Source organism: Rutidosis leptorrhynchoides, chromosome 6, assembly GCF_046630445.1.
Source record: "Rutidosis leptorrhynchoides isolate AG116_Rl617_1_P2 chromosome 6, CSIRO_AGI_Rlap_v1, whole genome shotgun sequence".
NCBI lineage: Eukaryota > Viridiplantae > Streptophyta > Magnoliopsida > Asterales > Asteraceae > Rutidosis > Rutidosis leptorrhynchoides.
Genome location: NC_092338.1, coordinates 214981879 through 215009113, shown reverse-complemented (window position 1 = coordinate 215009113; position 27235 = coordinate 214981879).

The following is a 27235-nucleotide window of genomic DNA, read 5'->3' as shown; positions in this document are numbered from 1 at the left end:
AGGCAAAGTATGTGAATGATATACTGGAACATTTAGGTATGACTCAAGAACGTCCTGTGTCAACTCCATTAGCTGTGAATCATGGTATTTCGCTAGAGTGCGAAGGAGAACCTGTTGATCCTACGTATTATCAAGCAATCATCGGGTCGCTTATGTATCTCACTACGTCTAGGCCGGATATTATGTTCGCAACATGTCTGTGTGCTCGTTATCAAGTTAATTCGAATATAGTTCATCTTACAGCTACCAAGAGAATCCTACGTTATTTGTTGCATTCACCAAATCTCGGCATTTGGTATTCGAACGATGAGAAGTTTGATCTTGTAGCTTACAGCGATTCAGATTATGCAGGTTGCAAAATCAACAACAAATCTACATCAGGAGGATGTCAATTTTCAGGTGAAAGGCTAGTGACGTGGGAGTGCAAGAAACAAACTGCAGTTGCTCTTTCCACGTGTGAAGCTGAATATATAGCTGCTACTAGTTGTTGTTCGCAAGTTGTTTGGATCCAACAACAACTTCGTGATTACGGGCTAAGAATCTATTTCTCTCCTCTTTATATTGATAATATTGCTGTTATAGCGATCACTAAGAATCCTGTTCAACATTCTAAAACAAAACACATAGGTGCTAAATATCATTTTCTTAGGGATTGCCATGAGAAAAAGGTTATTGAGGTTAAGAGAGTAGGTACTAAGGACCAGAGGGCTGACTTATTTACTAAGGCTTTTGATTGACCTAGGTTCTTATTCCTACTAGAGATGAATGGCATTGTTGATCGAGACAAAGTGTTTTCGGATGTTGTGTGCGAGGTTTAGTCAAGAATTTTAGACTTTGCATGTAGGATGCATGGCATATAGATTTTTAGTTTCTGATTATCTGTATTGCATATGTTTGCTTCCTGTCTGCATTTCTTTACATGATTTCATTCATGATTGCATGCTAGTCTGTAGATATTTTCTGTTTGGTTAAAATGCTAAAACACAAAAAGATTTTGTATTTTTGTATTTTAGGGGGAGTATATATTATCAGCAGAAAATACCTAAAAAGTGAAAAATGCCTCACCAAAAAATCATAAAAAGTTGAAAAATCCGAAAATGAGCTTGTTTTGATTAATCTGTTGGAGATGACGAAATTACTGTTCAGAGAATTGATAATTGATTAGTAAGGACTGATTTGAACGTTTATGTCTATCTGTTGTGTGATGTACTGATAGATGTGACTTATGAATTTTGGCATTAGACAATCATAATAAGAATAACGATCATCTGAGATTCAGAAGTCATGAACGATCTGTTGCGTTAGAAGGTAGTCACCTAATTATCTCTGAAACTGTATCTAATGATAATTGTTGAGGAACTCAACAGTCAGTTGAGGGTATCCCCTATCGTAATTGATAATCGTTAGAGAAAGTTGGGGGTGAATTTTAAGTTGAGGGTTATCTGTTTGGCTTGTGCATACCACGTTGTCACGGGCCTGAGACTTAATAATCGAAACTAAACTCCAAAAAGTCAGATGAAAATTAGTTTATGTCGAAAGTAAGTGTCCCTTCTCGCTTAAGGTTGAAAAGTATAATTCCTTATTGCGGACCGTTCAAGCATTTAAGGGAGAACACCTTCGAGTGATCTGAGCACACAACAAAGAAACATGAGTTCATGCATAACAAATGGAAAATCCATTCATGATGACGTTCAAAATCAATATATCAAAAGACAGTGATATGCTGAAAAGGAAATATCAAAAGAAAATCAAAGTAAAAAATAATTGGCGTATCAAGATGGCAAAGTCCAGAAAGTATGAAGAATTCTGATTCATGATGTGCGCATAAAGAACTCAGATCATTCTTAGTGTGACGCCCCCGCGCAGCTTGAATTGTTTAATCACGACATTCACACTGAACTATAAAGATTCTTGTCATCTGCAATATAGAGTTATCCTTATCTAGATATACTCTAATTAAATATATATATATATATATATATATATATATATATATATATATATATATATATATATATATATATATATATATATATATATATATATATATATATATATATATATATATATGAAAGTTTATCTTTCGATTCTGTTTTCCATGTCAACTTGAACATAATGAAGTTAAGGGCCTTGAGATTTATTTCGTGTGACGACTGGTCATCAGGAAAGTCTGCTTTACCAATCCCCACGGTAAATTATGCGCCTATTCGGATAATCCAATATATTCTAAAATCTGCCGTTCCAACTAGATTGAAGATTATCAATACACTGATAAAAGCCAAAGGCTGACAGGGTTATTCAAAATACCGTGAGAACCATCCTGTTCAATTTAAATGAAATACATGGAAAGAGATAACGGAAAGTTACATGTAATGAATTGACAACCCAATAACAACGCACAATCATAAGTGATGAAAGAATCAAGGATTAATGAACTTAGCGGGATCTCAAAAATCAGTGCTCTTTAATGTTCAAAGTACTTCAGGCCAACATGATTGTCGAAGTGTCCGGAATGAATATGTTCATGTTTAATGAGGATTGATATCAGTAATTGCATGATAATAGACATAGACTGGATAATTGGGAATGAACAACAAAAGTTGATTGAATATGTCAGTTCTGATCCATTTTTATTTTAATTAATCATATTGCTCACAAAAAGAATGTGGATTTGTATATTTCATTTATATGCTTGTTAAATAGCTTGTTCTGATTACTGAAAAACAACAAAAAGATTTTGGTTTACATGTTATTGCATTTCATGATAAAATGTCTTTCATTTGCATAATTTTAGTTGCATGACATTTTACATCAGAAAATCTATAAAGTTTTTTTTCATTTCTCTGTTTTCTGATTATCCACGGAATGCATAACGACATCTAAAAGAACCTTGTTGAGATCAAGATATTTCTGGCAACCAAATCCAAAAGTTTGAAGTTTGTAGATCTTGTGAATGTTTGAAAGAGTTTGTGTGGAAGTGAATTTAAGATTGTCATACCCCGTCCTAATCCATCTGGACGAAGTCAACAACATCTGGTCCCATTGCGATGATCGACTCTAAATGATGTCTTTTAAAATGAGCAAATGCACAGCGGATGATTTCTTTCATACCTGAGAATAAACATGCTTTCAAGTGTCAACCAAAAGGTTGATGAGTTCATAGGTTTATCATAAAACAATAAAATTCATCATTTTGATAGACCACAAGATTTAAATCCTGCATGGTATAAATGGACCCGAATCCTATACCCACCTGTAATGTACATACGATATCTTTTAAATACAGTACACTTTTCTCGTGTACGAAATCATCTTTCATAAATCTTAGTAACCGTACACATATCTTGTGTACAAAAATAACATACACATAACCTGTGTATAAAATCATTCTCTCGATACATAACATTCACTTTTCATTGCTTTCATAGCTTGGCTTGGTAACCGACCTTAACATATAATGCGCATAATAATATCCCCAAAACAGAACATCTCGTCTGTATAATAATCATATAAACTTCGAAGTACTAAACACCACGCCCACTAGCCCTTCCGTCTAGTGAACATTCTGGGTGGGGGTGTTAAATCCGGTAGCTACTTTTAGGATTCGCTCCAATTAGGCGTGCACTAATTATCAAAATTAGTGATGTTCCCTAATTCTTGGGTTACCAAGTAATAATAATCAGGGGAAAAATATTCATATCAATTGTGGCAATTATCACGTCCACATAATTCAATGGTGGCAATTATCACGTCCACATAATTCATTCGAGAAATGTTTTGCTTGTGTCTATCTCATCAAACATTTATAAGAGCATTTCATGTATTCGCAGTTCAAAATGTATTTCAAAAGCATTTAATAAAGCAGTTATAAAAACAACGCATGTATTCTCAGTCCCAAAAATGTAAAGAGTAAAAGGGAATCAAATGACCTCACCATACTGTATTTTGTAGTAAAAATACATATGACAGAACTGAATAATGCAGGGTTGGCCTCGAATTCACGAACCTATATCATTCATATATATATTAATACATATACTTATAGTCAAATATATATATTAGTGATATTATTTTTATATTAATAACTTATATTCATTTTAAAAATAGAAATATTAATTTTTGCTAATAATACTTAATTCTTAAAAATAATAATAATTATAAAAATATATACTTCACTACTAAGGTTAATAATGATAATAAGTTCAATTATAACCATACTAATAATCGTATTAACAATATTAATGATATTATTATCAATACTTTTGTTGATAAATATGATAATAATACTAACAACTATAAATGATACTAATAATGATATAAATTGTATTATATTCATAATAATGATAATAATATTAATAATATTAATCATAATAATAATTATAATAATAATAATAATACATATATTAATATTAGAAATAATATTAACAATAATATTAAATAATGTAATAATAACAATAATAATAATAATAGTTAATACTTGCATTAACAATAACAATCATAATAATAATAATAAGAATAATAATAATAATAATAATAATAATAATACTAATAATAATAATAATAATAATAATAATAATAATAATAATAATAATAATAATAATAATAATAAAATTAATAATAATAATAATAAAATTTAGAAAACTACCTTAAATGAAATGAGTTCCAAAAAAATACCAGTCCATGCCGCGACTCGAACACACGACCTCCCGTATACCCATCACAAAACTCAACCATTCGAACCCAATCTGTTTTCTGATTGATTCCTCCCATTTAATTCTTATAACCCGTATTTAACTCCCTCCTTATTTCATCTTCTCCAACTCGAAACTGGATCAACCAGGGACCATCGAATTCATAACAATCAATTAATAAAACTTTCACTTGGATTAACAACAACATGTTTGAGAAAGGTTTTGATTTATAGGTGAGAAGAAAAAAAAAATTAAATAAGTAAAAACCGTAGCTGTAAGCCGTTTGTAACTCAATTCTGGGTTTCGATTTCTAGACGTTTTTAAATTGAAATCACAACATGAATTAGGTAGCAAATAAGGTATAGAAACTTTATAAACCTTCAATTAATTCAAAAACTTCAACTTTTTTACAAATTTCATGATGCACAATCTAGTTGACTTTTTAGAGTGTAAATTTGACTTCGAAAATTGAATCTCTATAGGATGAATTGGGTTATGATACCTTGCAGATAGTTTGAGAAATTGAATCCTAACAACTTGGCATTATTAGATTTTAAAATGGATTTCGAAATCGTAAATTTTGAAAACGGAATCAAGAACGGGGAAGAACGAACGTTTTTTTTTAATATAATTAATAGACATAATTATTTAATAGTTATATTAATAATAATGATAATAATATCAATTAATAATGATTTTATTAATGATACACTTTGATTAGTAGTAATATAAATAATATTGTTAAAGATATTAATAATAAAAGTGATAATAATAATAATATTATGATAATATCAATAATAATATTTAATAATAATTAATATTAATGATAACTATAATAATAATGATAATAAAATTTTAGTATTAATGGTAATAATAAAAATAATAACAAATTATATGTATCAAATCCGATATTAATGTTAATATTAATAATGGAAGTAATAATAATATTACTATAGCCATTATATTGTAACTTGTATTTAATATTATTCACTATGTAATAACTATATATTATATATATATTAAATTTTTAATATTTATACATCTTATATATATAACTATATACACAATATAATAATTATGTATAGAACCATGTATATATATTACATATATCAATCTACTATTGTTAATATATATTTATTCGTTATTAAGTTCGTTGAGAAAATAAAACTAGTATTTCTAAATACTGTGTTCAAAATCATTTACATTCAATATACCTTATATATATATATATATATATATATATATATATATATATATATATATATATATATATATATATATATATCTTTATTTACACACAATGGTTCGTGAATCGTCGGGAATAGTCAAAGGGTAATTGAATTCATGTAATCAGTTTCAAACATTTAGAGACTTCAACATTACAGACTTTGCTTATCGTGTCGGAAACATATAAAGTTTAAGTTTAAATTTGGTCGGAAATTTCCGGGTCGTCAAAGTACCTACCAGTTAAAGAAATTTCGTCCCGAAATTTGAGTGGGGTAGTCATGGATGACAATAGAAATGCTTCATGGCGAATATGAGTTGATAAATAGAGTTTTATCATCATTGATCAATATGGATAAATACGATTATTCGAAGAACACGAATGAAGCTATCACAAAAGAGTGAAATGAATAAATGCATGTTCGTCTTAACCAGTGATGTAGTCACGGTTGATTTTAGAGACTAAGGTGCATCTTAACTTTTGATGTTGTCTTGGTGGAATTCCGGAATTCAAGGGATTTAAAGAATATCATCGAAATCTAAAAGATTTGATTCTTCGGCGAATAAGGAAAGTAAGATTTCTATAATTAAATATGGTGATCTTCCTCGATTACTTCATCTGGTATTTCCATTATAAATTAAACTCTTCCGTTCCATTATTCTCACCATTCCTTTACTTTCTTTCTTAGTTCATACATCCAAAAGATTATGAAAATGCTTAATCCAGTTCTAATCCTTGATATTTTTCCTAATTATCATATATGTCATCCTTCTTTTCAATCTTCCACTAGAAGAATCTGTTACTTCTACTATTACCTTGGGGTGATACTATTCTTAATTCTACCGTGTCTTTATATTGATATTCGTATTAATATCCACAGTTTGTAACTTCCGTGTTGTTATTGGGCTTTATATTTTCTCTTATATTTTGGAGCTCTTTGCCTTTTTATTATCTTCTTGACCTCCAGTAAAGTGAGTAATGGTCTAGAATTTGTAGTTATTTCGAATGAACATGCCTAACGTTCTTAGAGAGGAATTGTAATAGCACGATCTTGATTGGTTAAATTACCAGAATTTAAGAGAAAAGATAGAACTATCAAGAAAATATGTTCTTGATATGTTTAGAGATTAGATCGAATGTAAGAGTCATGTAAAATGGCACATGATGACGTTATAGTCTGTGAATCATCACGTTTCAATAGAAACTCAGCATGACTTACTGTAATATAATCATGTTGATCAAATGTCATTATAGTATACTAACTTATGCATCAATTTCCAACACTACTTCAAAAATCATCCATAATTTAAACTTGAAGGTTTACAGAATATAGAAACTAAACAGTTTCCTTTATGGTGTAATACAGATAACGTGAAAAGATAACTGATTTCAGATAAGGATAGTTATGAAAATATCTTCAGAAATATCGAAGATATTTATGAAGAAATATACGATGATATCTCAAAATTTCTAATATCGATGGATGATGAAGAAGATTCGTCCATAAGGGTTTAGAGTAGGGAGCAAGGTATATATTAATGACTTCAGCAGACACTGAATCATTTGGATTCTTTGAAGGCAGGTTTAGTCTTTGTGATTTGTCCACAGCCTCCTTCATGGTTTGCTTAATCTGTTTTTCAGTACCAAATTTTCTATCGAGCGTTCCTAACACTCCCTTCTTTATCATCAAACTTTTAGCCGTTTAGACCATCTACAATTTTTCTGTTCCCTCTGCATTTAATGCTACGATATATAAATCATCGGTTATCAATCCGAGGTGGTTTCAGGAGAATTGTGTTTTTAGATGATTAAACGCTGATGGTAATATGGTGAAATATAAAAGGTTCTCCAGTAACAATAAAAGAGCATACATATAAATCAAGGTGATAATAAGGTGTTTTCGAATGAAAAGTTGAAATTGACTTGCTGGAGCTGTGACAAAACTGGCTAACTTGGAAAGGGATTACAAAATTATTTTTGGTAATAACAATGCCAAAGGAGCTAATACAGATACGTGTTAAACGTTTACTTAGATTCCGAGTGTTATCAGGTGCATAACTATATGCATCAATCTTTTCTTCCGTAGATGAAGTGCGGTTGGTTTATCCTTTCGATTGATGTGTTTTCAAGAATCATGAAAGGTTTGAACGTAGATTGTAATCGTCAAGATACAAATGAGGGTTAAGATGAAATCAAGTGGCAAACTTGAAGAAATGTTTAGTTTCATATGTTATAATCAATATTTTAATTCATTTTAATTTTCCAATGTTATTAGTCCACAGTCGATAGTCCACAGTTAACAGTCCAATAATTCATATATAGTTTAATATATAATATTTGAATTAATTAATACGTATCGTGACCCGTGTACATGTCTCAGACTCGATCACAACTCAAAGTATATATATTATTATAGAATCAACCTCAACCCTGTATAGCTAACTCGATCATTACTGCATATAGAGTGTCTATGCTTATTCCAAATAATATATATATATGCGTCGATATGATATGTTAAAACATTGTATACGTGTCCCGATATTTAAAAATGCGTAAATAACAGTATTTAAATGACGATAAATAAAGTACATAAAATAAATAACAGAAATTAAATGACGATAAATAAAATTGCGAGAATATAAATTGCGATAAATAAACTGCGATAAATAAATTGCGATAAATAAATGTAATAAGGAATTAACAGTTAGCTAGGAACACTTAGCTAGGATTTTGTTAGCGTGGATTCTTAAGAAAATTTTCTCATGGTTAATTTGTTTGTTTCTAACAAATTTTATTTTTGTCCAATGTTTTCTTCATTATGCCACTTGTTGGATTCTGATAGATCAAAATCCAAATATGAAATTGAATGAAAAGGTTTATTCTGCGGTGAACGGATACGTATATCGATTGTTGTAAATAGGATAGTAAATGACTGTTGAATTAGATTTGAAAGAATGTACAGTGTACTTATTAATGTGAAATCTAAATATTCCTCGGGTATTACCTACCCGTTAAAATATTTTCACCATTAACAGTTTGTACGAAAGATTTTTTTTAATTACAATCTTTATGAAAATATATATACATATATATTTTCTTCAGATGTAATCATGGATTTAATGAGTCAATGTGATATTAAACTCATCAGATTTACGGCTAAAACTAGAGTACATAATCTCTAAAACATTAGAGATTACATAATCGCCATGAAGGACGAAGATAGTTTATGTAGAACGATTCGTAGAACGATGATTATGCTTGAGGTATAGATTGCGATGTTGAGGCATGTGATGTTGAAACTTGGGTTGTTGGTGGTACTAGTATTGATGTTGGTGGGACTGTTGGTGCCGGTAATTTTGTTAAAGTTGGAAAATTTTGCACCATATTTTCCAAATTGATTACTCGAGCGCGAAGTTCGTTGACTTCTTATATTATTCCGGGATGATTGTCGATCGGAACGAGCGAATGAATAAAGTTTAGAATTTTAGATAGAATATAATCGTGACGAGATATTCGGCAAGTGAGGGTGAAAATGGTGTTTTGGATTGGTTCGTCGGTAAGTGCTTCAGGTTCTTTGCCAAGAGTGCAGGTTGGTGGGTGGAAAGGATCGCCTTCCTCTCGTCTCCATCAGTTAAGTCGACTACGAACCCATCAAATGAATTGGGAATGGTTGATTAGTTGATTCATTCTGGTGACGTTGCCTCCGGAGCTTAGGTGGACATCCATGTCGGAATAGCTGTCGGAATAACTATCCGAATAGCTATCGAAATCTGAAGGACTCGAACTGGTTGAGGGATTCATCTCATACGATCAGATGAAGGATTTCGATAAGAAAAAGATTATAGGATGTAGATTAGTACCCTGTAATACATAATTTACGTATGCATATATAATACTAAAATCCTATAAGTTACGGAGGAATCTACTGAAGCTGTCAGGCAAAGGTAACATGAACAGATACGCTAAGATATGAATTAACAGATATGCTAAGATATGAGTTTTGTCTATACACTATCTAGGCAATAGAGGCAGTAAGATGTGTCTAGACTTTAAGGATGATAAGCAGGTAATTTTCTAAGAATGATTAGCAGGTAATTTTCGACACGAAATGATAAGCAAAACTTTTGACATGCATACACGGTCGAAGTCCAGACTCACTAATGCATCTAAACAACTATCAGTTAGACACACTAATGCAAGACCTGGTTCGCTAAGACCACAGCTCTGATACCACATGTCATACCCCGTCCTAATCCATCTGGACGAAGTCACCAACATCTGGTCCCATTGCGATGATCGAATCCAAATGTTGTCTTTTAAAATGAGCAAATGCACAGCGGATAATTTATTTCATACCTGAGAATAAACATGGTTTCAAGTGTTAACCAAAAGGTTGGTGAGTTCATAGGTTTATCATAAAACAATAAAATTCATCATTTTGATAGACCACAAGATTTAAATCCTGCATGGTACAAATGGGCCCGAATCCTATACCCACCTGTAATGTACATGCGATATCTTTTAAATACAGTACACTTTTCTCGTGTACGAAATCATCTTTCAAAAATCTTAGTAACCGTACACATATCTTGTGCACAAAAATAACATACACATAACCTGTGTATAAAATCATTCTCTCGATACATAACATTCACTTTTCATTGCTTTCATAGCTTGGCTTGGTAACCGACCTTAACATATAATGCGCATAATAATATCCCCAAAACAGAACATCTCGTCTGTATAATAATCATATAAACTTCGAAGTACTAAACACCACGCCCACTAGCCCTTCCGTCTAGTGAACATTCTGGGTGGGGGTGTTAAACTCGGTAGCTACCTTTACGATTCGCGTCAATTAGGTGTGCACTAATCTCAAAATTAGTGATGTTCCCTAATTCTTAGGTTACCAAGCAATAATAATTAGGGAAAAAATATTCATATCAATTGTGGCAATTATCACGTCCACATAATTCAATGGTGGCAATTATCAAGTCCACATAATTCATTCGAGGAATGTTTTGCTTGTGTCTATCTCGTCAAACATTTATAAGAGCATTTCATGTATTCGTAGTTCAAAATGTATTTCAAAAGCATTTAATAAAGCAGTTGTAAAAACAGCGCATGTATTCTCAGTCCCAAAATGTAAAGAGTAAAAGAGAATCAAAATAACTCACCATACTGTATTTTGTAGTAAAAATACATATGACAGAACTGAATAATGCAGGGTTGGCCTCGGATTCACGAACCTATATCATTCATATATATATTAATACATATACTTATAGTCGAATATATATATTAGTGATATTATTTTTATATTAATAACTTATATTCATTTTATAAATAGAAATATTAATTTTTGCTAATAATACTTAATTCTTAAAAATAATAATAATTATAAAAATATATACTTTACTACTAAGGTTAATAATGATAATAAGTTCAATTATAACCATACTAATAATCGTATTAACAATATTAATGATATTATTACCAATACTTTTGTTGATAAATATGATTATAATACTAACAACTATAAATGATACTAATAATGATATAAATTGTATTATATTCATAATAATGATAATAATATTAATAATATTAATCATAATCATAATAATAATAATAATACCTATATTAATATTAGTAATAATATTAACAATAAGACTAAATAATGTAATAATAACAATTATAACAATAATAGTTAATACTTTCATTAACAATAACAATCATAATAATAATAAGAATAATAATAATAATAATAATAATAAAAATAATAATAATAATAATAATAATAATAATAATAATAATAATAATAATAATAATAATAAAATTTAGAAAACTACCTTAAATGAAATGAGTTCCAAAAAAATACCAGTCCAAGCCAGGACTCGAACCCACGACCTCCCGTATACCCATCACAACACTCAACCATTCGAACCCAATCTGTTTTCTGATTGATTCCTCCCATTTAATTCTTATAACCCGTATTTAACTCCCTCCTTATTTCATCTTCTCCAACTCGAAACTGGATCAACCAGGGACCATCGAATTCATAACAATCAATTAATAAAACTTTCACTTGGATTAACAACAACATGTTTGAGAAAGGTTTTGATTTATAGGTAAGAAGAAAAAAATTAAATAAGTAAAAACCGTAGCTGTAAGCCGTTTGTAACTCAATTATGGGTTTCAATTTCTAGACGTTTTTAAATTGAAATCACAACATGAATTAGGTAGCAAATAAGTTATAGAAACTTTATAAACCTTCAATTGATTCAAAAACTTCAACTTTTTTACAAATTTCATGATGAACAATCTAGTTGACTTTTTAGAGTGTAAATTTGACTTCGAAAATTGAATCTCTATAGGATGAATTGGGTTATGATACCTTGCAGATAGTTTGAGAAATTGAATCCTAACAACTTGGCATTATTAGATTTTAAAATGGATTTCGAAATCATAAATTTTGAAAACGGAATCAAGAACAGGGAAGAACGAACTTTTTTTTTTAAACTTCTGTTTTTAATTCATGGAGTGCAGTAGGTAATATATAGAGTACAAATTGTTAAATCACGTAATATATCTAATTTATTGAATTTGGATGGTAGCAACCATGACATCGATTGGTAACCAATTCAGTAATCAGAAAAGTAAAAAATAAAAAATAAAAAAAATAATAACCTGATATCTAATCTCAACAAATCTGTACGAATTTGATCCTGAAATCTAATAATACTAGGCAGCAAACAAATTTACAGATTGTTGATGTGGACGTGCAACTGAATCGTACTGGATGGAATTTTCAAATAACTCAGATAGTGAAAGGAGAAAGGAAACAGATTCTTATGTTTATCTGTTTTTTATATAATTAATAAACATAATTATTTAATAGATATATTAATAATAATGATAATAATATCAATTAATAATGATTTTATTAATGATACACTTTGATTAGTAATAATATTAATAATATTGTTAAAGATATTAATAATAAAAGTGATAATAATAATATTATGATAATATCAATAATAATATTTAATAATAATTAATATTAATGATAACTATAATAATAATGATAATAAAATTTTTAGTATTAATGGTAATAATAAAAATAATAACAAATTATATGTATCAAATCTGATATTAATGTTAATATTAATAATGGAAGTAATAATAATATTACTATAGCGATTATATTGTAACTTGTATTTAATATTATTCACTGTGTAATAACTACATATTATATATATTGAATTTTTAATATTTATACATCTTATATATATAACTATATACACAATATATTAATTATGTATAGAACCATGTATATATATTACATATATCAATCTACTATTGTTAATATATATATATATATATATATATATATATATATATATATATATATATATATATATATATATATCTTTATTTACACACAATGGTTCGTGAATCATCGGGAATAGTCAAAGGGTAATTGAATTCATGTAATCAGTTTCAAACATTTAGAGACTTCAACATTACAGACTTTGCTTATCGTGTCGGAAATATATAAAGTTTAAGTTTAAATTTTTCCAGAAATTTCCGGGTCGTCACAAAGATGACATTACACTGTAGGACTTACTCAGGATAAACAAAATGTTTGTAGTAATAACCTCAATTAGGTTAAGTTGTATGGATTACCTAAGTGTTAATGGTCATTTCTTGAAGGCTTTATTGATTTATGACTCAAAATGAAAGTTTTAGTTAGCCCTAAGATTGATAAACGAGTCGAAATCCTAAGTTTGTGAAATTTTGAAATTGCCTAAGTGGCTCACACGCACGCTTGATCTGTGAACCGTACGAGTAACCACACGTTTGAGGTTAACCGTACGGATGACCCTGATCAAAATTGGTCTAAGACTATCGGGTTACACGCACGTATGATTAAGATGAGACGCGCGATTGATTGTGGATCGTGTGATCAACCATACGGTTGATCACGAGAGTATAAATAGGGGTGACGAGCACTGATGCTCACACTTGTGCACACATTTCATTTTCTCTCTCAATTTTCGATCTTAACCAATCAAGATTTCCACCGCAGCGTTCGTTCATTACTTGATTCCGACCTCAGCGCCATCTAATAGGTACAATTTCATCGAGTTTTAGTCAACTAATTTGTTGTTTGAATGATTCGAAACCTAAGGGTATATAACTCGAATTTTGTGTAATTAGAGCTTGTTTTGATCTGTGTTTGCTATTGTTTTAAGTTAAACGGAACCTATACATGCTATTGTGATGTAAATCGGCCCCTAAAACAACCAAACATGTAATTTGTTGAATTTAAAAACGCATTTAATACGGGTTTCATCAGACATGCACGAGTGACGTCACTCGCACGCGCGAGACATGACTCGCACGAGTCAGTGCACGGTTGATGATCAACCGTGTGGACCTTTGAGCTCACTCGTTTGTCTTGATTTTATTGATCACTCGTCTGCAAGAGCTGACACGTGTGATTAACCACACGAGTCACCACACGGTTGACTCACTCTCTTAGAATTTTGCCTCAACCGTGTACATTGTTTGAAACCATATTACTGCTCAAACGTGTCAACAGTGACATGAGTGACTATATCACTCGCACGGTTGATCTCTCAGCCACACGTGTGACATGATCACTCGCACGGTTCATCATGTTTAACAAGTTTATGACACTTTGATGCAAATGCTATGATGTTTTATGGTGATTGATTTATATATCTAACTGTTGTGTAAATGTTTTAGTTTTTATTTAGATATCATCAAATGGCTGAACAACAAGTCAATATTCTGGTTGTTAACGTTGAAGGACAGGGGGAGCAACAAGCTAATCCTCAAGTGAATCCGGTCATCCCACCTGCTCAGCAAGAGATTCCTTTAGAGAAGGGAGAACTGAACAATCAAGTTTCTCTTTATGATCTTAATCTTGAGAGAGGTTCTCATTTTAATGAGATTGTCGAATTTCTTAAGAGATCGAGGATACACACTGCTATTTCTACTCAGTGCACATCATACTCTAGACATTAGAGAGAGTTCTAGAGAAATGATGTACTGGATGTAGATGAAGATAAGCTTGTTAGTAAGGTTCAAGGACATGATATTACTGTTTCTAAGGATGTGATTAGAAAGATTTTGGGTTTTAATGACGAGAACTGCTTCCACATTACTATCAGTAGAGAACGAATTCATGGTTGCTTTAGAAGATTTGCTTATTCTAGTTACATTGGTGGCAAATCCGAACTGCTGAAGACACTACTGCCTCCATAGTTTAGATATCTTGCTCTCGTGATTATGCACTGTTTGAGTGGTCGCAAATATGGATTTGATAAGCTGAACAAGAAAGTGCAAAGCATGTTTGTGGCACTTGTTCTCAAGGCACCACACGATTTCTCGGGATTTGTCTTATACTACTTCAAAGCAAACCACTCTAGTTCTACTCAGAAGTATCTGATCTATGCTCGTTTTCTTCAATTAATCATTAATAACGCTGCACCTGATCTACCTAAGCTTGAAGAGGATATTATCCACCTTAAGCCGATGAATCCGATTACTTTTCGCAGAATGGAAGAGACAAGGAATGAGGATTTAAAGCCTGACTTTAATAGAAAGCTCATTTGTCATCTTATCAAGGAGAACTATCGATGCCCAGCAGGTAATGCTTGGAGGAATGAGGATTCAGATTCTGACTATGAAGTTACAGATGAGGAAGGACAAGGTGATAATTAGAAAGCTACTGGTAATGTTCAAGGAGGAGATAAGGTTGATGACAAGGTTAGCGAGGGTGATGATGAAGCGACAGAGGAGGATGCCAGCTTGATTCAGAGAAAGAGGAAAGGAAAGGATCCTATGCCCTCAGAACAACTCAAGAAGAAGGAGAAAAGAACGAAGTATTCCTATGATTCACCTCAGAGATCATCACAAGGAGGCTCGAAACAACAAGCTCAGAGAAAGCCATCCAGTTTCATGAAGGATGCAAGGGCTGCTATTACCTCACCAAAACCTGCCACCACAATACCTCAGGTCACATCAGATGAATATAAGACTCAGCAAAATCTGTTGATGTCTTTGATCACGAAAATAACCAATCTTGTGAACCAAGCCATTGAGGAGAAGAAGATCAGTAATGCTAAGATTGAGTCGTTGATGGAAGAGACTCAGTAATGCTAAGATTGAATCGTTGATGGAAGAGAACAAGAGGTTATCTGATAGGTTGGACCGACAGAAGAGTAGGACAGATAAGTTGAGAAAGAAAGTTTTGGCGATTAAGAGTGAGAATAAGGAGAAGTTGAAATTGATGAGTGATAAGATCGAACAGCTTACCTCAGGTAAAGTCAAGTTGATTAAGGAGAGAGGAGAAGAGTATTCTTCTGATTTGGGAGGAGGTGATGAAAAGTGTAACATCCCGCATTTTTCCATTAAATTATTTTAACGCCGTCTTTTTTTTATAATATTCTTCGTATCGAGATTCATAACCTCCTTTAGCTAACATTCATAATATTTTTGTTATTGGATTATAACTACTCCCGTACTCTCGTGTAATTCAAAATAATTCATTTGGTTAATTCCCGCACCCGACTACGAAATTGAGGGACCAAGGTTGCCAAATGACCAAAGTGTTGACTAGGTCAAATGGTCAACCTTTCACCACATCCACTCATTCATCTCTTTTCTCTCTTTCTCTTCTTTTTCATACTTCCATTTTTTCTTTCAAGAACACCAACAAAATTCATCATCTAATTTCGGATTTGGAGGCTAACATCAAAACAATTCACATATTTGGAATCCTCTCTTCATCCTCTTCGACTTGATACCAATTTTAACTCATTTGGATAACTTTCTAAAATCACTAGATTTTGTGTTCTTGATATTTTTGAATTATAAAAGTGTTAATTAGTGTCTATGGCTCGTGTATAACATGAATATATGTTTTGTTTGTTCGATTTGTTGATTTGAGTAACTAGTTTGAACACTTGAAAATGGGTTTGCTTAATCTTTGATTTTGGAAGATTAAAAGGTTGTTAAATTGTTAAAGTTCATGTTTTAATTGTGTTACTAGTATCACTAGCTTCATTTTGATGTGTAGGTTGATTTGTAAAACTTCAAAAACATGATTTATGATTTTGTGATCCTTGATTAGGGTTTGATCGTTCTTGAGATGAACTTTTTGATGCTTGAATGCCATGAAATGTTAATTGTAAGTGTGTAGTTGTAATGTATGTTTCATTACCTTCAAAACGGCATATCACATGTGTGAATTGGATTCCCGAAGCTTAAATTGCATTTTGTGAGCTTGAAACTTGGAAAATGGACTTTAAATGATCACATGACGAGAAATCGGTTATTTAAAATGATGTGTTATTTGATGAAACATGTTTAGTTATGTTCCTTGTTAAAAGAGCTTTCCAACGATATAAGATACGAGTTCTAAGTGTTTACGGTTTGTGTTTTGTGTTTGTTTGAGTGTTGAATTGGACTTAGAAAAACTAAAACTGGCCAGGTACCAGCTCCTGTGTATTGTCACGGCGCTACAATTGGGGGCCGCGGCCGGCATAAGCCGTGTCCAGGTTCTGACCTCCATGTCCAATATACGAAAAATGTTTGACATGCTATGGACCTGAGATTCACATGTAACTTGTTCTAACATGCTTATATATGACTCCTAACCTCAGAAAAATAGTTCGGGACCCGACCCGAACATGTTGACTTTTTCGTTGACTTTGACCCGACCAAAGTTTGACTTTTTGTCAAACTTAACCAAATGATTATGCAACCTTCCTAACTTGTTTCTATACTTGTATCTTGCATGAAACTTGACAATTTGATTCACATGCTACATAATCGAGTCGTAGCGAGCCATAGGACTAATTGAACATCTTTGACCGATCGTGTTTACAGTTATTGATACAACCCTATTTGTTTAGGTCAAGACTAGCTTTGTCTTTGCACGCGTTTACTTGTTGAAGTACTTTATTACTCTTGCACTCAAGGTGAGATCATAGTCCCACTTTTACTCTTTTGAACTTATATTTGGGATGAGAAAACATAAACGTTTCTTTTAACTAAGTGAACACAAGTACATGAAAACAAACATTCTACATACGAGTTTAGAACAAAATCCTCAATTCGATTATCATTAGTTACTCTTGCAGTGTATAAGTGTAGGCGTGAACTTATGTTGTATGGCCATATGGGTTTGACAAACCCTCATCTCGGACGGTTCGCTACCGTCTATGGATGAATTATATTTTCGAGAAACAGTGTTGTTCTAGCACTATTAATGGGGTACAACGGACAGAATGTTAAGCCTTGATAATTGGGTGCTCGTGAATATTAACTTTTAGAATGTACTACTATTTTATCAATGTTGCAATCTTGTGGTTCGACTTACTTTTACTCACTTACTTACTTAAACCTATGATTTCACCAACGTTTTAGTTGACAGATTTCTATGTTTTTCTCAGGTCTTTGAACGATATGTGAAACATGCTTCCGCTCATTATTTGATACTTGCATTGGATGTCGTGTATATATGCACTACGTGGAGCGTCTTTTGACTTTCTTTAAACTGTGTCGCATAGTATTCACTTGTACTTATAACTTTGTAGCGTAACTTTGGATGAACAATTCTTGTAAACTGTGAAACAAATCTGAACTTTTGAAATGAATGCGACATACTTTTGGTCAAACGTTATTTTTAAAGACCTACGACCACGTAACGGGACCTAAGTAGTCGACGCCGTCAATGACTATTTGTTGGGGTCGCTACAAAAAGGATAAAGAAGAAGATGCTGGAACTAGAGGACCCTCTTTTGAGATACCGTTAGTGATACCTATTCGAAGCTTTAATGAATATGGTGAGGTCTTTACTGATGAATATTATATGAATTATTCAAATGTTTTTAATGATGCAGAAAAGGGGGACGTTCAACCAAGTGAGTTTCCTTTGGAACAGCTTGCTGCTCTGGCATATGACAGCAAAAACGATACGGAGAATGCAGAGTCAGTTGAAGCTGAAGACAAGGCTCCACAAGAAGAGCCAGCTGATGAAATCCCTCCCGAATCAATCCAAAATATCAACTTAAGTGATTTTGATCTGTTCGAAGACGAGAAGAGTGAAAGTTCTGTTGGTAAAGAAAGCATGAAAGAGAAGGTGATTGTCGAATCCGAAGAAGAATTTGTGACAGAATCTGATGAAGAAGAAGAAGAAGAAGAAGTTAAGATTGTTATGTCTTCGCTTGAGCCATACTCGCATCCGTCACTCAACACCTTAAGTGACTTCTTCAATCTGAGTTGTGAGGAGAAAAGAAAGAACTTAATTGAGTTAGAAAAGGCGAGGAAGGTATACAAAGAACAAGTGAAAGAAGTGGATTTTATGATAGAAAGGAACAAGAAGATCCGACATGAGAAACTGCTCGTTGAGAAAGAAAGAAAAGAAACTGAATTGAAAGATAAGAAACTCCGAGCCGAACAAGCAAAGGCCGAGGGATGGAATGAGATTAAGAATTGGTTTGTACGTGATAGGGTTAAAGTGAATAGAAATGTTAAGGAAGACGAAGATCATCAAAGTTGGTGGAGACAGAATGTTGTTAACCCTGATCAAGTAGATAAGCCAGAACTCGAGCCGAAGTTTGTCAGTTTCTATGAGAAAGGTAAAATGTAACAACCCAACCCGTTAACTGACCAAAAACGCAGCATAAAAAATAATAATTTAAAACTGAGCTGTCCAGATGGGGTGCGCGGCGCGCACCCACACCTGTGCGCGGCGCGCACAGGGCCTGGCAGCCCGCTGTCCAGTTTTTCCAATTTTCGTAAAAAGATCTCTTGCTTCCCGACACTTTTAGACCAAACGCTTTTCACAACATTTTATATTAGTCAAAACTAACACGTTCCAATAATAAAATGAGTTTTACGAGATCGGGCCCACATCGGCCGTTTTACGACTTTCGTACAAAATACAAGTTTTCGACCACACGACTTCTAATACAAAATAAAGTCGAGCATGGCAATTGCGGATACGCTACCCAATCCTATCCAATCGAAAAGCACGATCTTCTAAAGCAAACTACGCAAGTCCACTAGTTCCCACGCTTACCCGAGCCACCGTCTCCATGCAAATCTATAAAAATGTAAACAACGAGAGGGTAAGCTAACACTTAGTGAGTGAGAATATACTACATACATATATATGCATAAAATGGACACGCCACACCATAATAATCAAAAAACACATACCGGAGCATCCAAGCATAAAGGCAAGCTAATCTAAGCATACCGTACGATCGCTATACAACAAGCTAAAAATGTCAACAACGTAAGTTCACCTACGACGATATGAACAACGCCATCAAGCTACACCCGGGGGTTAGCTACATCACAAAAATACGACAAACATCGATGTTCACAACATCCACTATTATTCAAGATCTCAAGGCTAGCCCAACGAATGGTATCGTCAACATCGAACTTAATTCCCATCCATCCTAATAAATGTGGTATCGTCAACATCGAACTTAAACCCACATATGAGGTATCGTCAACATCGAACTTAAACCCTCAGCGAATGAATTTATGTGGTATCGTCAACATCAAACTTAAACCCACATATGAGGTATCGTCGACATCGAACTTAAACCCTCATCGAATGTCACTAGAATAGTGGTATGGCTTCGTCAACATCGAACTTTAAATCCATACATGAGGTATCATCAACATCGAACTTAAACCCTCATCAAAACGAACCAACAATATACTCTATGTTATGGTATCGTCAACATCGAACTTTAACCCATACCCCACAAGAAAATAAATCATATACATAAATATATAATTATTCCACTCACAAGCCCATGTGATAAAGTACACATGAAGTGTGCACCTCGCCAAAGGTGGTCAACCAAAACGCACAACCATGCCGATTGGACATGTACACAAGTCCATCAAATCCACCTATATGTGAAGTGAGCTCTATAGCCGAGGTTCACTTCACCCAACCCGCACCCATCCTACACATACATATGCACATAGGATATTAACACTCACCTTGTCGCCTTGATGAATGCTCCCAAGTAATCCTCAACTCATCAATGGAAAGTACCTATTCCATTATCACAATTACAACAACACACTTAGAGTGGATTTACAACCAACACAATTCGACACTTAGTGCAAATTCGACCAATTGCACTAACAAACACAAAACGCGCCCAAACTAACCAATAATCACTAACACTAGTGACAATGGTCCTAATATGCCAAATTAACCCAATCATAAGTGTAAAACACTTAAAATTCTCAAAACCACCCATGAACCCTAATTTTGACTCAATTCAAAATTAGTCTTTCAAACACCAAATTGGTTCCAATACTTCCATAATCACTAACCTAGTGATTAATTTCAATTACAAGTTCTAATCATGGACAATTTTTTAACCAACCCAAAATCCACCAACAATAGCAATAAACCCGATTACTAGCATCACTAAACTAACTTCATGAGTTAAAATGGGTTTCTCAACAATTTAAGCTCAAACCCTAACTTGAATATCAAAATCAAACAATGAAATTCGGAGTTAGAACTTACCACAACAACCAAAACGTAGCTAGGAACGAGGTGAACAACTTTAAAACCCGAGCTTTTGATCAATTCGAACTCCTTCTTCACCAAAACCCCAAATCTCTCTCTAGAAATCTCCCTCTCTCTAAGATACTTGAGAGTGTTTGTGGATGTGAAATATGATCCAAAAGAGGATCCAACCCAGCTGATAAGGCTTGAGATCCGGCCTCAAGTGAAAAGACTAAAAAGCCCCTCATTAAACTTAGAATAGAAAAAGGCTGAATTCTGTCGCAGGCCACGTGCGCGGCGCGCACCCATGTCTGGGCAGATTCTGACCTTTTAACTTTTACACTATGCTTCATCCACTATACGTGCATCATTTAAACTCTATGTTCCATAGATTTTAGGGTCTTACAACTCTCCCCCACTTAGAATCGATCACGTCCTCATGATCCTCGTCACGAAACCAAACGGACCCACACTTAATGGTCCTCGAACATACGTTTCGAACCGACTTCTTTCACAATTATCATAAACTCGAAGATTATTCTTACATACCCAAGACACACTTGCACGCATTCCGAGACATGCAATGCACACATCATTCAAACTCTACCACGATCGCTTAACACACGGGGAAACATCTTGTTTCCTTCCAACTTCTCTAGGCAATCCTTCCCAACGAATCGCCTTTAACACTAAATCGTCATCCGCGATTTATCAAATCCACAAATCCGAGCACTAAAACTTGCTCAATCCCTCACATCGGGAAAACTCAACCGATCTCATACCGAGATATCAATTCCTAGCGTACCATACCAAGTACATCGCTAGTAACAACCACAATAAAGTCAACACCCGAACCGATGAAGACCGAGTAAAAGTGAATCCTTACGGATAACACTTACCACTCAACAACCCTTGTAGTGCGCAAACACGGCTAATACGCAACTACCACAAATACGTTAGAAAACACGAATATTGCATCACAATTTCACACCAAAATGGCCGAAACAATCCGATATTCACGTCCCAAATCACAACGCAATGAATGGTACTCTCATTTCCCACCGGTACTCGCATTTCCCGATAATGTTATACCATGACGATATAACAATACTCCTAACACATAACCAAAATCCAAAGGGAACGATTCCCGCGAATGAACCATTAGCCACGCAGACGCAACTAGTATGCACCACTAGTCCCTTGGGTGGTATCGTCACCCGAACTTTAAACCCACCCATCCCACACGCTCTTTTGGCCTCAATCACAACGAGTAGTGCAACATCGCGCACTGCTACACTATAGTGAATCCTGACAGGAATACACTAACCATTCACCCCAAACAACAAGTATATTCACATACTTAGAAACATTCCATTCACTTGGAATCTTTGCACACGCATTATACATACGTGAGCACAACTCCATCACTATCGAGCAAGAGCCACCTATATCGAACGTAGGCACAAAACAATAATTCTCTAGAAGAGAATTCGACACACACATCCCTTAACCGAGGGATCTCACCTTGCTCGTCAAACACGTCCATTATCTCTCAACGAGATTTACCACATTACCACCTTGGTGATAATTTAAATCCAAATCATAAGTACAATTTAACCGAAATTGTACTCTACCACAAATTGACCAAATCTAGGTCGCGACACCAATTCCGGATCTACTAAGAGCATCATCCAAAATCTCACACTAAAACCTTCTCGTGCGGGAGTGTAACTCCCCCACTTGGAACTACGTTCCATAACCGCCTCGACGTGGTAACATCATCCGCGATAATTACCACTATCCGCCATACGTGACCAATCTCTCCATCGGCCATAACACTCGAATTCTCACGAATTCATTTCGTACACTAGAAATCACCGTCACCCGTTGACTTTATTTAAACAACGACACAAAACCAACACAACACGCACCTTGTACAACCGTACAATGCTACCGAAAGGTAGACTTTACTAACAATTGGGTTTACACGACCCATCACCCCATCTCGCTCCAACCTTGGGCACACGAAGGATTTTAACCTATCCTTAAACTATTCGAACGAAGAGTTCACCACAATTTACACAACTTTACTCTCGCAATCATCAAATTGCTATAGTTTGTCAAATTTCCACCTAGTCACTCATGTACCTAAGGGTTTCTCTCCGGTACCCTTAGTACAATGTAACCGCAACACCATCGGAGTCGAACACCACGCTAGTAGGTATGAAACAGGCACCTACCCGTAGACTCCATTACCAACATTCATCGAGATCCAAAACATTCGACCTCTAGGGTTTCATCCACCCGACGAACCTCACGGTTCATCAACTTCAACACGAGAGCGAACACGCTCTAACATCCGAACACCAAAGCCCATTCCCATAGCTTGGTAGAAACACTCTCCAAACACTAAGGAATGCTTGGTTGCACCAAGTCTTACGCCCTTCATCCAACAATCAAAACGTCACCATAGGGTAATTCCATTAGGAACGTCACCCATAACAATTACATGCACAACACAATGCATTCAACAAACTCGAACTCATCGGCACATAATAAATATTCAAAGGACATATTTATTAAAATGAAATGTACCTTAACGTCTCCTTGCCGCACCCGTCCCCGCTAACTCAGGACATTCCGACTTACGATGTCCTTCTTCTTGGCAATGGAAGCACACCATGCCATCACCCTTTGGTACCGAACATTCCCAATACTTGTGACCCCTCATGCCACAATTGTAACATCTAGACGCACTAGAATCTAATATACCCATCCGTGTACCACTCGTGCTCACGCTCGGACCCTTAGTCCTCTTACTTGGAGCACCATACGAAACAACCCTTCTCTCACTTGAAGGTTCACCCATCTTCGGTCGCGAATATGACTAGAAACCTCTAGCCAAGTCGAATAATTCTGCAAACGATCTCGCTTGACCTCGGCTAATTTTACTCTTCAAGTCATCATTTAAGGTCCGATAGAAATCCCCCATCAACAAATGATCATTCCCCAAATACTCCGGACAAAAACGAGCCTTCGCCATAAAGGTCGTTTTGAGAGTATTCAAGTCCATAGAACCCTGTTGCAAATTTCGCAACTCATTACGCATTTCCGATAAATCGGCTGAAGTCCGGAACTCCTCGAAGAATTCCTTCTTAAATTCGTCCAATGATAACGACATAAACGTTTCGCCACCGACAAGATCAATCTTACCATCCAACCAATCCTTCGCCCTACCCCGCAACAAACTAGTAGCGAGTCTTGTCCTCTTCTCAGGAGGGCATTCAATAGTACGAAAACACCCTTCGACATCCCAGATCCAAGTTGTGCTTATCAAAGGATCCGGTTTCCCGTCATACATTGGGGGTTTAGTCCTCATGAAGTTCTTAAGACAACGCTCCATTCCACTACTACCTTGAAGTTCGGAATACTTCCTATCAATTTCTTCTCGAAACGCACTCATTTGCTCCGCAACGGCGGCTGCAACTCTAGAGTTAAACTCCACGTCGTTCGTCTCGATCCCGTTTTCTGTCGCCATTCTAAGGAATGCAAAAGCGATTAGATCACGAATGTATGAAGCACACACACAATACCGTCCCCATCTTGCTAAACACTCGTCGTATGCCACTTGCTAGACACGATTTGCACCCGTAATAAGGTTTGCAAGTCCTTATTATGCACACACGCCGTATCAACTCGTTAGTACAACGACCGCTTCGCTCGATGATATAAACAAACACAAACAAAATTCTACGCGATATAAACACACGCGAGAATTACACGACAACACAATAATATATTAATAATATCCGCATTACTAATATAAACGTTAGCCCACCAACAAACAAGGCACTAACTATAACCCATTCCGACCCGTAATCCTACAAGTCCCGTAACAGATTAAGCACACACAAAAGTCTAAGTTTAGGCACCTATCTCAAGTCACCTAAATCCCTTAGACCATGCTCTGATACCACTTGTAACAACCCAACCCGTTAACCGACCAAAAATGCAGCATAAAAAAAAATTCAAAACTGAGCTGTCCAGATGTGGTGCGCGGCGCGCACACTGGCAGACCGCTGTCCACTTTTTCCAATTTTCGTAAAAAGATCTCTTGCTTCCCGACACTTTTAGACCAAACGCTTTTCACAACATTTTATATTAGTTAAAACTAACACGTTCCAATAATAAAATGAGTTTTACGAGACCAGGCCCACATCGACCGTTTTACGACTTTCGTACAAAATACAAGTTTTCGACCACACGACTTCTAATACAAAATAAAGCCGAGCATGGCGATTGGGGATACGCTACCCAATCCTATCCAATCCAAAAGCACGATCTTCTAAAGCAAACTACGCAAGTCCACTAGTTCCCACGCTTACCCGAGCCACCGTCCCCATGCAAATCTATAAAAATGTAAACAATGAGAGGGTAAGCTAACGCTTAGTGAGTGAGAATATACTACATACATATATATGCATAAAATGGACACGCCACACCATAATAATCAAAAAACACATACCGGAGCATCCAAGCATAAAGGCAAGCTAATCTAAGCATACCGTACGACCGGTATACAACAAGCTAAAAATATCAACAACGTAAGTTCACCTACGATGATATGAACAACGCCATCAAGCTACACCCGGGGGTTAGCTACATCACAACAATACGAAAAACATCGATGTTCACAACATCCACTATTATTCAAGATCTCAAGGTTAGCCCAACGAATGGTATCGTCAACATCGAACTTAATTCCCATCCATCCTAATAAATGTGGTATCGTCAACATCGAACTTAAACCCACATATGAGGTATCGTCAACATCGAACTTAAACCCTCATCGAATGAATTTATGTGGTATCGTCAACATCGAACTTAAACCCACATATGAGGTATCGTCGACATCGAACTTAAACCCTCATCGAATGTCACTACAATAGTGGTATGGCTTCGTCAACATCGAACTTTAAATCCATACATGAGGTATCGTCAACATCGAACTTAAACCCTCATCAAAACGAACCAACAATATACTCTAGGTTATGGTATCGTCAACATCGAACTTTAACCCATACCCCACAAGAAAATAAATCATATACATACATATATAATTATTTCACTCACAAGCCCATGTGATAAAGTACACACGAAGTGTGCACCTCGCCAAAGGTGGTCAACCAAAATGCACAACCGTGCCAATTGGACATGTATACAAGTCCATCAAATCCACCTATATGTGAAGTGAGCTCTATAGCCGAGGTTCACTTCACCCAACCCACACCCATCCTACACATATATATGCACATAGGATATTAACACTCACCTTGTCGCCTTGATGAATGCTTCCAAGTAATCCGCAACTCGTCAATGGAAAGTACCTATTCCATTATCACAATTACAACAACACACTTAGAGTGGATTTACAACCAACACAATTCGACACTTAGTGCAAATTCGAACAATTGCACTAACAAACACAAAACGCGCCTAAACTAACCAATAATCACTAATACTAATGACAATGGTCCTAATATGCCAAATTAACCCAATCATAAGTGTAAAACACTTAAAATTCTCAAAACCACCCATGAACCCTAATTTTCACTCAATTCAAAATTAGTCTTTCAAACACCAAATGGGTTCCAATACTTCCATAATCACTAACCTAGTGATTAATTTCAATTACAAGTTCTAACCATGGCCAATTTTTTCACCAACCCA